This window comes from Zosterops lateralis, assembly GCF_965231275.1.
Source record: "Zosterops lateralis genome assembly, chromosome: 21".
Lineage (NCBI taxonomy): Eukaryota > Metazoa > Chordata > Aves > Passeriformes > Zosteropidae > Zosterops > Zosterops lateralis.
Window position 1 is genome coordinate 291,020 of NC_139781.1, and position 18,285 is coordinate 309,304.

At 39.7% G+C, this 18,285-nt stretch overlaps 1 long non-coding RNA gene across 4 annotated transcripts in view; it reads left to right on the top strand.

Moving 5' to 3' along the window:
* LOC310917867 overlaps positions 1 to 18,285 on the top strand; it is a 41,956-nt gene that overhangs the window by 3,491 nt on the left and 20,180 nt on the right. For 2 of the 4 annotated variants that reach the window (XR_014591505.1, XR_014591507.1), the window contains exons 2-4: positions 14,273 to 14,398; positions 16,192 to 16,310; positions 16,395 to 16,678. This is a non-coding gene — a long non-coding RNA (uncharacterized lncRNA). Of the gene's footprint in view, positions 1 to 10,204; positions 10,277 to 14,272; positions 14,399 to 16,191; positions 16,311 to 16,394; positions 16,679 to 18,285 lie in introns of all 4 variants that reach the window. The other 2 variants (XR_014591506.1, XR_014591508.1) reach the window with 2 other exon arrangements.

Consider the following 18,285-nt stretch of genomic DNA (forward strand, 5'->3'; position numbering starts at 1 on the left):
AAAGGGCTATAGAAAAACATTCTGCTGAATTGTAGGCACATTTTATGTGCTGAAATTAACAAAGCCTTACAATACCTGTTGAGAGATGCCTAATTTTAAACTTGATCAAAATTGTCTACATAGTCAGCAGTTGAGTTAGAACCAGACTTGGTGAGTCCTGATTAACTGGACAATACTTTAGGTACATGAGCCACCTAAACACCATCCTCGTTACCTGGGCCTGGTTTGATTAAGCAGCAGAACTGTTCTCTAGAGAAGTTGATTCCCTCGTGATCCAAGGCTGACCTCAGTTGTAAATATGAGCTGTGTTGGAAGGGAAGAGTAGGAAAGGAGAAGGGAGGGTTTGGAATACAAAGTTGTGAGTATTTGACTTTGGAGAAAAATCTTAACTTTGCTCTTAGCAATCCTGCAGAAGACGAGTGCCTTACTCCTAGAGATGGGCAGATTGATGATTCTGGTATGAATAATCAGGAGATATTTGTGGAGTATTGTGTGAATATTTGTGGAGTATTGATATTTGTGGAGCATTGTGTGAATATTTGTGGAGTACTGTGTGAAATTCACTACGGACCTGCTGTAGAGGATTCAGATGTGTTACCTTTAACTTTCATTGGATTTCCTCACTAAGGAAAAAACACTGAGATAATGTGATTACTAATTAAAGGCATCCTTAAGGAGTTGGTTTTTTATTTTCTCTTGAAAACACCTGAAAAAGTATTTGGGGAATTTCTTTAGATACAAAACAAAGATAAGGTTACGTGAGAATTCAGACTTCCTTTAACAAACCACAAATAATAAAAAGGGGTTTTTTTATGAAGTACTGGTATGAGCAGAATTTCTGAGTCTGTTTTGAGCAACTTAATTTGTTTTAAGATGGATATAATCAGTTAGTGAAAATGCATTCATCTGGTCTGCAACCTACTTCCAGTTCTCATTTGCTCTTACTAGATAGATCTGCCTGCCAAGCATCACTTTGGTGCTTTCGAGATGCAGGAACTCTTTGAAAAAGATTTCACTTTAGTTGCCACCCAAGTTATTTCAATCCATGTATGCACATGAAAGAACTCTGTGAATCACTTTGCCTGTTCAGCTCTTCTCCAGTTCTCATTCCCAGCAGCTCTGACAGTGACAACACAACAGTACTTTTGGTCCCAAACTCAGGTTTATCTACCAGGAATTACTACTGCTGTGTCTGTTAAAGTTTTCTCAGTTGTAAAAAAACCCCCCAATATTCATTTGATGTTTGCAGCTGGAACCTGCACTAGGTAGAAATCTTAACAATATTGCTGTTGTCAGCAGAAGTCCAAAACTGAGCTGACAAACAGAAATTCAGAGGAATGACTTAAAAAGCTTGTTACTATGCCTGCTCTTAACCCAAGGAGGAAGTGAGCATTTGAACATTATCAAAAATGCTTTTGGAGCAGAGGTTTGGTTACTCTTGATGGTTAATCAAGGGGATTTTTTTTAAAAAAAACTAAGATCAATTTGTTAAAGAATTTATTAAATGCAGTCGTTGGAAGGAAGGACTTAAAAATGCAGAATAATACTTTTTAACACTTTGCCCCCATTTGCTTCATTAAAGTATTCAGTTTGAATGAGAGTGTGTGCTGCTCTGCTGTTTTCACTTTTCTCTTCCTGCTTGTCTTTGTAAAGAGAGAGAACCAGGGACTCTTTCAATTCCTGTCCTTGATCTCTTTTTCTGAGAATATCAGAATTCTGGGCCATCAAGTAAAAAATTTTCAGGCTTTGTTTTCTTTTAAATACAAATATATTTCTAACTGAAGAGTCCTGTTTTCGAAAGTGCATAACACCCTTAGAAAGGAAATTTTAGCACATTTATAAACAGGATTTGGTCTCTTTTCATATTGAAAAATTCAACTTTCCTAATTATAGATACGGTATTTTTGCATCTAATTTAAGCACGGAGTCATGGGACAGCAATTCCTCGATAACAAGGAAACATCCAAATATCGTTGGGCAGAATCTGCCACAAGCTGTGTCAGAGAAACTGGCATGGGAAAGATATTCCCTTCTTAGCCTCCAGAGCCAACCTGCAGGTTCATTTTGCTACAAAAACCAGATTGCTCCTGCAGGTATTCCTTCAGTAACATTTATCTGTCTTTCTTGCATCAAAGACTGCGTAAAACTGCCATAGCAAAAGTGAAAATGTAGTTAAAATAGATCTGCAGTGTAGAAAACAATAGTAATTTGTAAGAATGGAAATCCTTCCTAGTGAATCCTTTGACCCTGGCAAGGATCCTGCCTGAGCCCCCAGAGCTCTTGGCTGGGTACAGAACATGGAAGAATGTTTTAGAAGAAGCAGCAGAGGTACAAAACACAGAAGAATGTTTTAGAAGAAGCAGCAGAGGTACAAAACACAGAAGGATGTTTTAGAAGAAGCAGCAGAGGCACAGTCCTTAGAGACTCACCTGGGAGGGAGAGCTCAGACCTCGAGGGGAACAGCCTTGTCCTGGTCCTCAGTGGTCAGTGGGCCTGGGAAAGGGGATCAAAGACAGATGTGAGAGTCAAAGCAAAGTTTCTGCCAAAACACCTGTAACGTTTCCCCAATCCTTTGGAAACGTGAGAGTGAGAAAAGTTCATCAGTTCTGTGGGTACCATCCAAGGAGCATGAGAAAGGAGGCTCTTAGGGACTTAAAATCGAAGTTAGGCTCCTAGTTAGTGACTTGTTAAAATCAAAGCCATGTGAATTTCAAATCAGGAAGGTGAGGTAAGGGCTGGTGTGTGTGAAATCATTTGTGCTGATTGTAGAAATAGTGACCAAATTAATCACACCCAGATGACAACATTGCTGAAGTTTTATTTCAAACTATAGCTCTGATTTGCAAGATAATGCTTTCATTGCAAAGATGTGGCTTTTTTGATCATTTTTTTAATTCTCCAGTTTTAATTATGTTCAGATCAAATGCTTTGGATATATTTAGCAGGAATGTTCTTACAGAGATTTAAAAATATGAGGGTTCTTCAAATAAACTTTATGCAAAGTTGTCAGCAATCCATGCTACTGGCTAAATTGTCAGGTAACTTTATTTCCTGTGAGGAGGAAGTTGGATATAGATTGTAGTCGTGAGATGATTTATCTATTTCTTGCTCATCTCCCAACTGCTTCGCTCCTACATAAAATACAGGATGCAGTTTCTCGTACAGATATCTGTGCAAGTCAGTCTCACACACGTTTTATTTCTGTACACAGATAGGTGAACAATCCAGATATAAACAGATTAGAATTGTTTGTCAAGGAATACAGTTTGTAGAATTATAATTGATTCAGTAAATCTTCTGCATTTCTGCTCACTTAAACCACAGAACTCAAACAAGATTCTTGAGATTATTCTATTCTATAGTTTAAAATGTACAGTTTTGTGCCACATTTTGAGGATTAATATATGCCAGTCTCTTAAACATAAACAGAATGTCTTTCTCTTTCAAAGGAGCATAAGCATTTTAAAAACACAGAATAGTCCTGAATTGATTTACAATGATTAGAAATGCTGTTCATCTAGCCTGCTTTTTGGCAATGTGCAAGTGTAGTATCTGATGTGTAAATACTGTATTCTGAGCACAAGGGGTCCAGCTCTGCCAGCTCTTCCATTCAAACAGTTCCATTAAGATAAATAAGAACTCTCAGGCAGGATTAAACTTCGCTACACTATACATAAATATTTTCTCATGCTAAGAAGACGATGACTAGATTTTTTTTTTTAATGTATGAAAAGGAAGGGAGATCTTTGTTCTTTTTCCCATAACAACACAAATTTTCAATGCATATGTCATTTAGCAACATGTTTGTAAAGATAGGAAGGATAACAATTTTGTAAAAACAAGCCCCCAAATAATATTTTATATTCAAGAATGAAATGCATGACACTGAGATACATCTATTCTATAAATTGGCTTGCACTGAAATTGGGAATCATCTAATGTAATGACAAAAAGCTCCTCCAAAGGATAAAGTGATTCAGCTGACAAACTGGCAATTACTCACACAGACTTTTCAAGTATGTCTTTAAGTAAAACATTAGTTAAAACATTGTGCTCGTGTCATCCACAGTGAGATGAATGTTGCATTACCTTTTATCAGTTACTTTCAATCAAAAATGTTTTAAAGCACATTTTTGTAGCTGGAAATGCACAGGCTTTAGATCTTTGGAATAGTGAGATTTATTTTTTGGTGATGACTAGCAGAGACTGATGGAATGAGTATATTACTTCATTTGAAGGCTACAGAGTTTTATTCATTCATAGGAAATCTACATCCAATTTATACTTGATTACCACAATTGATCATAACTCCTGTAATGCAGACCCAAATAAAGCCAGGTTGGATTGTCTTCACCTGCTCCACTGTTTTCTGCCCCATGCACTGGTTAAATATTTACAGTGATTCTTTTATTCTTTGGTTGCTCTTCTCAGCACACAGGCTTTGGGTTAACAAGGCATCACGGCCACTGAAAATTACCAGAAGGCATTAATCCAGTCAGTTTAGCATAGTTTATTAGGCAGCACACAAACTATTAATCTGTTCCTGTGTTAAATATTACAGCACTGAAGAAGAGAAAGGTCCCATTTTTTAAGCTGAAAGAACGTTCAAGGCAGGGTTTGTTGAGAGAGGCCATATATTTAACTTAGTTAGTTGTTATGGTTAGAAATAAAGTTTGCACACAGCTTCTTGCAGCCTGTGTCCCTGCAGAGGAGAGCTAAAGAATACCAAATGTACCTGAAAACTTAACTTTTTTCTCCCCTCAGGGATCCCACCTGAGGTGATAGCAGTCCTATATCTGCCTTTGCTTTGTGTCTTAGACTGATACAGCAACAACCTCACTGTCAAAGCTGTGTGTGCATCCACGTTATATGTCAGTGTCCTGTGGATATATACGGGTTGGCAGAGGATTGATAGGAAGTACCCTTATCACCTGCTAAAATTGATGGGTTGCATACTACTAAATCCTTAGAATAATTTAAAATCTGTGTGTGAATGCCTTGCTCACCAAGGACATTCTGCTAGAAATCAGCCAAAATTATATCTCAAATTAAAAGCAATTAAAGTAAGAAAAATATATCATAGGTGGATGGGGCTTGTGGGAGCTGTCCCTGCCCCATGGCAGAGGTTGGAACTGGTCCCTTCCAACCCAAACCATTCTGTGACTCTGTGATAGTGAGACAAAGTTACAGCTACAGAAAATAATTCTCTCTGGATATATTTTTGTGCATAACACCATGTACTAGTACTCAGCAAAGACGAGATACAATTGTGACTTTAGAAACTTTGTCTGTTCTCCCAGTGTTTTACAGAAGTTTTTAAACATTTAAATTACCTGTTCAGAACTTCAGAATTTCAACTTACTTCATGGTTATTAATTTATAATAGCTTTAATTCACCTACATGGGATAATTTAGTATTCTTTTAATTTTTAATATCTTTTCAAGATTGATATTTATTATGTGTTTCTAACATTCTGTTTGAATGCCATTAAGCAGTGTGGTAACAAAATAATGTAATATATCTCCTACAGCATGCTCAATAATGTATATGATTGTTTCTCTGAGAAAGAAAGAAGCCTTGGGTGTTGAGAGGCTCTAAGCAGGAGGCTGTGCTGACAGAAGGGAATTTGGGATAGCAGAGTTCCTTGAAGGTCCTCCAGAACAAGACCAGAATTTATTTGTAACAAGATTACTATAATTGAAGTCAGTAACTGCCTTGAGATAGCATTGCTCCCATTAAAAAAAAAAAAAATCTCAAAAATAGTTCATAGAAACTCATGAGCAAAATTAAATTGTGAGCTGAAGTGGTGAAGTAAACCATCAAAGGTGATAAGAAAGCATCTGAGGCTTTTATATATATATACATATATAATCTGCTCTCTCTCTTCTCCTATTTCCCATCTTTCTGTCTCTTTTTGGCTGCTGACTGTCATGTCTGCACATCCATCCTAATGTCTATAGGGCTCTGTATAGGTAGTAATAAATAATTGTATCTCCAACTGATGTTCCTAGAAATGACAGCTTCTGAAATATAGTCAGTGATCTGACATATAACTCTTCCTTTGGAATCTTAGCAAATTCTACTTCTCTTCCAGGTTTGTCAGCTGCCCTTCAGATTCATGGTCTCTGTGGTTTGGTTGACGTATCTTTCAAACCACATGGGATAATCAAAGTTGCCCTTGTTGGATCCCATTAGAATCTTTTTCAGAAACCCCAAGGGCAATAGATTGCACACCCCCAGAGCCTGGTGCTCTTGGGCTGCTCATTATCCCTGCATGGGTTCCAGAAAAGTGACTTTGCAGCTCTCCCATCTGGGAACCAGTGCTAATCCAGATGAAAGTTAGAGGATTCTTGCTTACAAGGTGGACAAATATTTAAAAAATTATGCAAACAATATTGACTCTTCCAACAATTTTTTATTCTTCTTTTTTTAGGGGAAGTGGTGGTGGAGGGTGGTGGTGTGTATTTGGGGTTTTTTCTTTGTCTCATTTTATTAAGCCATTGTGGCAGATCTGATTGGTGTTGTTCATTTTATATTTCTGGTTGTTAACTAAGCAGTTGTTCGATGGCCCACCCAGCACACTGTCTTACCTAGAGTGCTAAGGAGGCTGCTGCAGCATGTAAAATCAGATTTTTCCCCTCTGAAATGCCCAATAATTTTAGAGCTGAAAGCAAATCCTTCCAAATAAAAGGGTTTGGCCCCAGTAAATCCAGAACTGAATAGTAAAATACTAAGGAATGAGAGCAAATAGTACATGAATCTTTGTAATATTGGACCTGGAGCAAAAATATACAGCAGTGTCAAAGATGCAGGGTGGAAGAACAGGAAATCCTTTGTCATCTGCTGCAGCACTCCGGGAAATCTGGAATTATTTTGTGTACTTTTATTGGCCAAGGGGCAAGGGATCCTTGTCTTATTACAGTTCTGCATATACTGTTTCAATTCAGAGTTTTACTGATGTGATCTTGAATAATCTGGAAGGAAGGAAAAGGGCTTGTGTGCTGATGTTCATAAGGTGGCACCAGCACCATGGGGTGGACAGTGTGGGGACATGTGTAACCCCTGGGTATTTAAAGGAGAGTATCAGGCCAAAGAATAAAATTTCAAGGCAAAAAGAACTCCTAGCCCACCAATAGCATACTCAAACAATATGGGAGATAGATTAGTAAGTCTTTTCTAGGAAAATCTGCTTCTGATAGAATGGAATAAGGGAAGAAAAGCCAGGATTTAGGCTCCTGGAGTGAGCTATAAATCTGCTATATATAAATGGGATAGCTATCTGTGATTCTTTACTGTTCTTACTGGGCTGAACATGCATTAAATTAAGAATTCTGTGGATTTTTGACACATCAACTGACAGCTTCTGTATACTGCAATAACCAGGTAAGAATGAAGTTACACATATAAATACATGCTAATTGCTATCAGCAGTCGTGTTTTGAAGATCATGCATTTTTTATGCATAGCAAGCTGCTAAAATATCCTCACTAGTTATTTCTGGATCACAGCATCCTTATTGGAAAAGCACCAGCAAAAAGGTATTCCATTTTAGGATTTCCGCCAAGGTTTTGATAGCTCCTAGTAAAGGTGCAAGAAGGATGTGACAGACATTGCATTAACATAAAGCTCAGAATACTCATTGCCTTCTGCTTCCCAGGGAAGCAGTCACTCGGGTTCCTGTACAGGCAGAAAGCATCAAGAGGCTGGGATCTGTTATCAGCCCTCTTGGGCAGAGCTGTGATACAGAGTGCTCTGCTTAATATTGCTTATCACTAATTTTGTGTGATAACTGGTGCATGAACAATATCCAAGTGGGAAGCAAACTAGATCTATAGCTGCATAGTCAAGCCTATCAAAATATATTGCTGAGCTCCTACAGCCAAACAGTTCTGCAGAATATCAGCTGAAACAGGATGTTCCAGCTCACTGGGCCTCCACTCACCATGTGCTTGTGCAGCCTTGCTTGCAATAGCAAATAGCTGTGCTCAGGGGCAGGATGCATTAAAAATTAGGAAGGGGTGCTTGAGTGAACCTGCATGATATTGAAAACTGATGGGCTTTGTTACCTGCTGTGTCCTGCTGAGTTGTGAGGCGATGGTGATGATTTAGTCAGAGTCTTGCTGAAATCATTCACACGAGTGAGGGGGGAACATTACTCTCAGAAATCTGTATTTGCAAAGCCAGGCTGTGGAGATTACCCTGGAGAAAATCCACTCCTGTCTGCATCTTCATTCTATGAGAGAAGTAAGAGAGAAAATGATGGTGTTGCTCTGTGGGTTGTCTGTTTAAACAAGAAATGTTCCCTCTTCTAAGCTTACCCTGTACAGGAGGAATCATCTCTGTATTTTGACTCAGGTGCAGGCAAACATTTTTTCTGAGAACAGGGATACAGGGTGGGGTGTCCTGACAGTCCCTGCATCCTCCCTGCCCCTGTGTCAGCTGTGGGTTACAAATCTTACACTAGGGAAGGGCATGAAGGTGCTGTCTAGATTTAAAGCAGATCTCAAGGATCACTGTCATTTTCTTCTGTTTCTAGTGTGAGGAAACACTAAAGCAAAATGCCAAAAGAAAAATGGTATTATCTTGGTTTATAATAACTTGTCCAATGTGTGATATTTTTCTTTTTTTTACATGATCACATGTAACTACAAACTCTTTTCTGGGAATTACTGAATGATGAATCATCATTATAAATGGTGAATTTGTTCACATTAATTAAACATATCACCTAATGAATACTCTTATATCTTCGCTGTTTTCCACTTCTGTGTTATGAAAAGGCTTACAGAGCAACAGATGTGTTGTGAAGAGGAAAGAATTAGAAAATACTTTGAAATTTTTAAAGAAAACATTCCATGGAGTTCCCTTTTCCTAAGAGCAATATTACAATGCACTTAAGAGAAAGAGAAATGTCAGTCAAAATAACAAAAACAATGTTAATAATGACCCCTACAAGATTTGCAAGCAGGCAGGTTAATCTTTTTTTTCAATACACCTATCTGAACTCCAGCATAAAGTAATTAATTACAAGTTCTGGTACAGAAATGCCTCACATATCATCTTTGGATGTCTGCCTTTTCATAGCATCCTAATTAGTCCTTTTTATACTGTGCCTTTGGTAAAATATGGGGAGTGGTAGAACAATGTTGACATTTGAAAGGGCTGGACTTACATTCCCTGATAATCCACCGGAGTCACACAAAGAGCTTTTCTTAATTACCAGACAAAAGCAGCAGGTTTTCCAAGTTGCCTTGCTCTGTAGATGTGTGAATAAGCTTCGGTTTATTTCACTGGTGTGGTTTCCATCTCTGAGCAGTTTGGGGATGTTTATTTACTGGGAAAAGCTGTTCCATCCCCCTGCTGCTGCTGACCCTGTTACAGGAGGACTGCAAAATCTTCCTTGGCTTCACCCTCCCATCCCATGTCCTCACTCTCCTGGGGTGGGTAACTGAGCTCCTGTCCATATCCTCCAGGACCAGAATCTTCCACAAGTAACAGATTTTGGAGGCTCGTTCCCCTACCTTCTCTGTGCATGTGAAGTTTTCCACCTGTTTTCCACCTGTGCATGTGAAGTTTTCCACTGACGTTTTCACTGAAATAAATAAAAATAAAACATTTTTTTAAATATCAATTTAACAGTTGAAATAGAGACGTTTCTATGAAAAGGGAGGAAAGAGAATGTGTCATTTTCAGCTTTTGAGAACATCCACTCCTTAATGCTGGAGAATGTATGTTAACTGTGGAAACCTGACCTGAGATCGCCTCAGTGCATTTTCCTATAGAGAAATTATACAGGTGCAGGGGTTGTTTTTCACACTGTTTCCTGAAGGTACTAAGATTTGTGTTTCATAAGTTCAATTACTTCCTCTGTGCCCAGAGTAAAGGGTGTTTTCTAGAAAGGGTAGGACGTTGTTGAGAGTCTGGTTGATTACATTTTATTCATCCAAGCTGTAAAAAATAAACCATGTTAGATCTGGTGCTGCAAGTGCAGTTAGATCTGGTGTAGCTACATACATCAGGCAAACACAAGACAAAGCTAAGCATGTTATCACTTCCAAAATAAAAACAGCTCAAAGAGCAATCCATAAATGATATTAAATCTATGAAGGCATTATGTGTTTATATAATATTAGATTTATTGTTATTAAAGTGTAAATGTTACTTTAATTTTCTAAATTTCTTTAATTTTAATTTATCTGTTAGATATATATACAACATTGAAAAATCCTTTATAAATTGGGTTGTGTTATGGCCTGAAGATGCAGCTTATCACAGGTGAGTAGAATATTGCATTGATCTCTGCTGTAGATAAGGAGGCTGCCAGGGAGCAACTGCCTTGCCACACGAAAAAAAATGCTGAGCACAATTCAAACATACTGGGGAGTTTCACATTTGTTTTGAACTGAACTGTAATAAAAAGGGCAAACCCTGTGTTAGTGGGTCCATGGGCAAGAGGAGTATGCTGGGGAAGAGGAGAGAATCTGGAGATAGTGCTCAGGGTCTGCATGGACCCCAAGATAAGGTTTTGAGTGAGGAAAGGAGGCCCCTGCTGCACTCACCACCTCCCAAAGGCACCTCCTGGGCCCCCACTCCCCACTGCAGGCCAGGGCAGAGCAGATTTATCCTGCTGCTCTGGACAGAGCAGCTTTGTCCTGGTGCTGGGGCAGTGAGTGGGACCTGTTCCCAGCACCCTTGGGAGCCTGGCTCTGAGCAGGGAGGGTGAGCCTGGCTTCTGGCCTGTCCTGCCCTGGTGCTGGGGCAGTGAATGGGACCCTGTGCTCAGTATCCGCAGAGCCTGGCTCTGGCCAGGGAGGGTGAGCCTGGTGCTCCTGGCAAGGGATGCTCCTTGCTAGGAATGTTATTTAAAGAGCATCAAGGGACTGAGCCAGTAGACTTGTCTTACTGTGTTAGATGAAGAGCTATTACCGAAAATAAAGTACCTTGGCACATTGTGAAATGGTAGCACTTAAAAGATGAGCAGGATTTGTGTTCCAGAGAGTCATAATCAGGTCCAAGTGCATGCCTGTGCTGTGCCTGAGTGGCTGCTCAGTCGTTCAGGAGGAAAGTGGAGGAGATGGACTTACCCATCTCCAGGAGGCTCTGCCCAGCCCTTCTCCCTGCTAGGAGAGGTGCAAATCTTGCACAGCCCATGCTCCTACCTGGCAGGATGTTTGGTGCTGCACATCTGCAGCACTGGTGTATGCAACTGGGAGTAAGATGTGGTGGTGGCACTGACCCTTTCACCAGGAGCAGACACTGCTGGGGCAGAGACCGAGCACTGCTGGAAATTAGTTGGACATTCTGTAGGTTCTTTTGTGTTCCATCCTTGCAGTCCACATTATTATATCATATTATATTATATTATATTATATTATATTATATTATATTATATATCCTCAATACTTGCTTCTTGCTTCTTCTTCCTCTGTTGATTTTTCCTCTCAGTGAGCTCTTCCTGCCATGGTGTTCTGCTCCATGCAATTAAGGTGTAAGGCTTATCCTGTGCTTGCTCCTTGACTGGTTGCATGGTACACTTTCAGCAATCTTTTCTTTAAAATATATTAGCACAAATAGACAAATATCTATAGGTTCTTGGTCCACAGCTCTATGTAAGATTTTTCTTTAAAAAATTCCAGCTTCTCCATGTTCCCCGCCCTGCTGTTGTTGGTGCTTTCATCACTCACTGAGTGTGAGCCAAAATACAGAGACTATTATGCAAATAGTTAATGTTAAAGTGAATTGGCTGGCTTGTTGTGCTTATTTATGAAACCCCCTAATGCTGTCTGTGCACTGTGAGCTGCAGGGCAAACAGCCACAGCTCCCAGGGTGTCTGAGGAGTTCCTGTTTGCACCAGCAATGGATCCCAAATTACAGGTGTGCTCTGCGCCCAGGCTGTGCTGTAACAAAGGAACCCAGGTGTTGCCTCTGGGAAGGAAACAATGGCTACAGAATGTTCACAAAAAACTTTCGTTCAAGAAATAGCTGTGGGTTTTTGTTAGGAATCTGTAGATGTTGGGCAAGAGAGAATTTTAGTCTGACCAAACATGCCAGTTTTGAACAATAGTGCAGCCTAAGGAATATACAGTTTTACATTACAGATTTGTGCTTTGAAATTAAAACAAGATATGTGGAAATCCACATTGTCAACATGTCAGCCGAGCTGACACCTTTCAGCTGGCTATGAATACTGATTACCTTCCCCATGGCAGACAATTCTTCTATCTAATATCATTTCCTTGAAGCTGAAATGAAACTCTGTTTGGCTCTAATTTTAAAGGATTTCCTTGGGTAAATCGGGCCAGAAACACACACTTTCCTTAAAAAAGGAGAAAATCATAGAAGAAAATATTTCACAAAGCAAGTTTTGGAATTATTCAGGAATTATTTCCTGGCTACCATAATGCCAGCTTTTGGGAGGACCAGTCAACACCCATCCATCATCACCTCTCCTGTACGTGTTTTACATTTATGCTGGGTTGTTCTAAATGTGGTGTATTTGATGACACAGGTGTAAGTACTAGTAATAAATATTTTGTGATAATTAAAATGTTAGAGGCCTGCGTTATACCAGCAGGCTTTGAACAGATCTGTTCAAGTGAGAATTTCCATTTCACTGGGCAGTTGAGCACACTGAAATGTTTGAGTTGGAAACATAACTGTTATCCTGTCCATAACTAAAGCAGGATACCCAGTTCCCTGACCTTGAGTGTCTCCTCCCTTGCCCTCTGGGCCTCCTTGCAAAGCCTGTGACCCTCCCTGTGCCCATCCAAGGCTGCAGCAGCTCCAGGCTGAAGTCTAGCAGGTGTTCAGGGGTTGTGTCTGTGGGCTGTCCTCAGCAGCAGCCTGGGAAAGGCAGCTTTGCCAAAGGCAGCGAGTGCCTGGACACCTGTGGGTTTCTCATGGAAACTCCCAGGACTTCAGCAGAACTTTGCAAAACCTGAGCTATTTTTAAAAAACATCTCATTGTTCTCACTGTTCTCATCTCAACTGTTCTCATTCAGCTTGTGAATTTTTTTTTTTTTTTGTCTCCCTGAAATTGTCTTCACTGTCTCCCTGAAGTTCTGTATGTTTCTGGTACACAAGAAGTCTGATGTTTGTGATATGTGTCTTTAAACACTTACAGCTCATGAATGAAGGCATTTAAAGGAATGTTTCATCCTTGGTGAGGGGAGTCTTTTACCATGGTGTGAAACACATATTTTAAATTGTCCTTATCTCTGGGAACTTTGTCTAAGTGAAGAGTCGGAGCTTGAGACTTTGATCCTTAATCTGACTTCATAAAACCCAGCCATTTTTTATTGGCTTCATTTGTCAGAGAGATGATGGAAGGGGCATGTCCCAGACTGCTCTCTCTACTCTGACGCCTCGTATATTGTCCATTATCAGAGCAAAATGGGAAAGAAAATCCTCTACAGCTGCCTCTTGGAGAGCTTCAGGAATAAGATTTCTACAGTGCTGAGATTTTTATGACAACATAATTAGAGCTTCCACCAGATCGTAAAAACTCAATTTGTTGAAAATTGTGTAAGTTGATTTAGGGTCAAATCCCACACTTCTTATTCAGGCTTTTGTCTGCATTTCCATTGATCTCAATGGCATAACTCAAGTTCTCTATTTCCAGCAAAGTATCTCCATGCTTCTTTCCTTGCTGTTCCTATGAGCAATCTTCCTTCTTACAAAGTGCATTTTAGAGACATATATTGAAAAGATGTAACTGATGCAGTTAACAGAGCAAATAGGATCTGCTGTGCTTGTGATGATGACTTTGACATTCACTTGATGCTACAAAGATACGAAGGTTAGCTCCCACTTCAATAATCTCTTGTAATGTAGCCTTGTGTCAACACAAGTAGTAGTGGACACAGAGATAAGATGATAATTTTGAGTCTATTTTGTGTTTCCTCTTATTTTTTCTCACAGTTATGTTTAAAAGTTCAAACCTCTAGTAAATAGGATAGTGAATCTGTGTGTTCTATCTCTTTTCCTTTCTAAAATAGTGTCATGGGGTTGTTTCTCAGCAAATCCTGATCAAATTGGCTGAATTTACGAACACAAAGATGTGTTTTTCTACCTGGCAGCTTCATCTAACCTCACACTTGCATCTGAAAGCCAGGCTGAATTTGATGGGATGTAGAGGACCACCTATGGAGGCCCACCATGACAATAATGTTATGGATTCAGTTCAGTTAACTGAATTGCTCTTGTGAGGAGGATTATTAGTGTGTGTACCAGATGGAGGAGCAGGTTCTTACTCTGCAATCTTGTTTCTAGGTCAAAAACCATGGATAGGCCCCAGCAATGATTCCTGAATTATGTTTCCTCTCAAGTCCTCTGAAGAGGAGGTAGCATGAAAACTTGCTTTTCAAACATCGGATATTGGATTCCAAACTCATGCAAGTAATGTATCATTGAATAAGAATTTTCTAGGCTTTCTTAGAATCTTTTTTTTAGTCTCAGTAGCGTGTGGGGAGACACATGATCATTACTATATTATAGTAATCCTATCCAGACTCCACCTGCCCCCCAGTCTCTGTGGGCTGCTGCAAACATGGATGGAGCAATATTTCCACATAATGGGGTTTATAATCCTCCCAGCATAAGGTAATCAATGGATAGAAGAAAGTGAATGTGTCCCTTTTTACACAGGAAGAGAACTGAAGGACAAAATCCAAACTTGGTTAAGGTCATACTGGTGGACAGAAGAGGATTAAGAAATGACCTGTGATTTTCTTTGCTGTTGTACAGAGCTGACCAGCCGGCTTCCTGCGAAAGCTGCTGGAGAAGCCTTAGCAGTGCCAGAGCTACTGAGTGCAGTGTTACTCCAAACCTTTGATGAGGATATCACCCAAGAAGGGTTCCAGACTGAGATCTAGAATCAGCCACACCTGACATAAAGGCAGCTTTGATGCAAATTCCCTTTGGAGAACATCTAGGGAGTTTCCCAAGCTCATTCTGTCTTTTTTCAGGGTGGGCAGCAATCCCAATGTGCTTCACTGGCAGCTCCCTTCACTGAAAAGGGAAAGCTGACTGACAGGAATCTCAGTATCCCATTTTATTCATATCTCACATAACAGAGGACTCACAGACATATTTTTGAAAGAGACAGGGAGATCATAATTACCACCTTCTAGAATCAGATGCAAAGCCATAATTCTGCATGGGAGATACTTTTCTTAGCACACACTGGGTTGTTTCATTACCTGGGAGTTCCCAGCTTTCCAGAACCTGACACTGCAGGGAACAGGGCACTGAGATGACAAACAGCTTGTAAGCTTTTAACAAGACAAGCAATCCTTTATTCCAGAATTGCTGTAGTATCTTCTTAGAATGGACTTTTCCAGTAAATCGCTATCACCAACCATTTTTAACAGAGCTGAATTCAGCTCTCCTTCTCTAGGAGACTTCAGATCTAAATTCTGCAGCTTATTTAAAGCATTGAGACTTGGCCCTGTAAGATGTGTAAATCTGATTGATCCTTCAATCTGTGTAAAGTCACTGCCTAAATCAGTGCTCAGGATGTCCCACCCTTGGCCCTTGTCACACTGCAGGAGTCTCAAGACTCTCTCTGCTTCTCCAGGTTTCTCTTTAACAAAATCCCACTGGAAAGGGTGTAACCCTGTAAGACTAGCACAACATCTGCAGGCAAAACCTGATTTACCCTTGTTGTGCTCTCCAAGGGGCAAATGGGATCTCCTCATCCACTCTCAAGTGTTTCCCACCCTTCTGGGACCCTCTGACTCCCAGAAACTGCCATAAATCACTGAAATACCAAATGCCAGGGCGCACACTTCTAGAGGTCAGCTCTAGGTAAGAGGAACTTTTGGGTGCCATCACTGCAGAAGGAGGAGGCAGCCTAGGGTGATATTTCCCTTTTTATTCTTGAAGAACCATTCTGTTTGAGAGCTGTCAAGAAAAATTTCAAACCAAAGTTTTCTAATTCATTAGTTATGAATTTTATTTTTTTTTCTAATTATTCAGCAGACTGCACTGGCAAGGAGGAAAGAAAGCCAGTTTGAGACATTTGCTAAGATTTTTGGTGGGGTTTTTTTGGAGGTGAGGGGCACAGGGAAAAATTCTGCATCTCCATCTGAGTGCTACAAGGTCACTTAGATTGGCATAAGTATCCATGGTGTTTTGGTGCTGTGGGAGGTGTAATCTATTTATTTTAACAGTGTAATTTATTTTACTAGACAGTGACCAAGGGCCACCAGCACCACTCAGTGTTTTTGTGGATCTGCTCTGCTCCCCTGCCTGCCCCAGGGCACACAGGAGTCACTTCCCAGCAATGACAGAAATTTTAACATTTCAGGTAAGTGATAAAAGCTTACTAACTGTAAACCCCAGTAAATGTTTGAAGGAAAATAGTCACAAATTTTTCTCTTTGTGTGAACAGATGAGAATGACATTGTAAACTGCACAGCCAGGCTGCAGCAATCTTGATGTAATTCCCAACACGGTTGGAAGCTTTTCATCTGATTTTTGGCCTCTGGCTTCACATGCCCTGTGCCTCTGCTCCTGCTTTGAAATGGGATAATGATATTCCCTTTTTCTACCTTTTGACCACTGCAATTACAGCGTTGGAGGCCAGTGGCGCATTAAGTGTTTCTATAGCACTTAATAGATCTTTGGTGTTGCATAAAAAATCAAGCTGCTTTAAATCAGCACCTTACATAGAAGGTGAGTGTGTAAAGCATTACATGTTTTCTGAATAGCTGGTAGAAAATATATGAAATTATTTTTAATATTTTATAAGTCTGGTTTGTAAACTTCATTTACAATGATAAATGTTTTTTTTATACAGCACCATTTCTGTGAAGTGAGCATTTGTTCTGTATGGGATTTTTAAAGTCTCTTTGCTATGTTAGCTGACGTGTTGTAACCCACGTCACAACCTCATAAAAACACCATCTGAATTTGCTCGATAAACTCAGCTTTTCTTCTTCATTTACATTGCAATCTCTCTCTTTAAGAAAACACTTTACATCATGTTGTCATGACAACAGAATATGGTCTAAGGTTGAAATGCTGACATTTTCCTCAGTGTTCACAATGCACCCTCTGCTCACTCCTCCCTTCTTGGCCAGGTCTGAGGGTCTCTACAAATAAATGTAAATCTGCAACGGAGAAATGGATTTAGGGGCTGGAAAAAGCTGACTGCTGTATATTTCTTTTTCTGTGTTTGTGAGTCTGCAAAAGTGAGCAATCATTTTAAAGCTTGGGGACACTATTGTACCAACATCTGTGTCATAATTCAAAGACACACAAATACAAAGGCATTTTCTATATTATCAAAACACATCTAAATTGTTTCTCAACCAAAAATGTCTGTGCCAAAACTCATGTTCAAGTAGTCTTATGTCTGTTCCAAATAATGTTAGGGAAAAAGAGGTAGCCTGTGATGAACTTGAAAATATAGAAGACCTAGAACAGGCTATAAATAATAAGTAAATTCTATTTTGTCTTATCCTCTGGAGATGTTCATAAAATTGAATACATGAATATGTGAGTCCTGCAGTCCTCAGAGTATTCAGATGGCATCCAGGTATTTTCTCCCTTACCAAAGAGAACAGGCAATGGTGAACTCCAGCTGTACCAATTCCTAGAGAAATGTGTCAACACTAAGTGGAGGCCACAGAAGGGGAAACATGGAATCACTGTAAACAGTAACATTTATAAAAATGTTAATTCATGCAGCTTCCTTGACTCAGAAGGGTGAGACCTGAAAAAATGACCTGTTAGTTCAAGTTTACAGACATTATTCCCTATAACAGTGAAAACAATCATACCAATTTGCCACCCCTTTGCTTTTCTAAATAACATAATAATGTTCATTTGGGGAAATCTTTTATCTTTGAGAAAAGTTAAAGAGGAAAGTTTAAAGCTTCTTAAACCTTTTTCAATACTTGCATATTCTTCTAAATATCTGAAAATATGTTTGTAGGTAAAGTGAGTCCCTGGAGTGGACACTGGAAAGAGCTGGGAGAAAAGGTTAGAAAAAAAAAGACTCACAGGATGTGGCTGGTGAGCCTACATGTGAGTAAATGCTGACACTGGAAATGTGCCCTTTTTCCAAGCTCTGAGAATATAGATGAACTTATGGATACAGTTCTGCATGTGAGTTAGGCAGAGCAGATTGTTTCACATCTGCTTCCTGTAGGGTCTTTTATCATCTTCTGAAACATCTGGTACAAGCAACTGTTGGGATATTGGATGATAACACACTGTGAATATGGTCCACCTTGGCCATACCTTTTTTCTTCACACAATATTGAAATAGGAAAGTC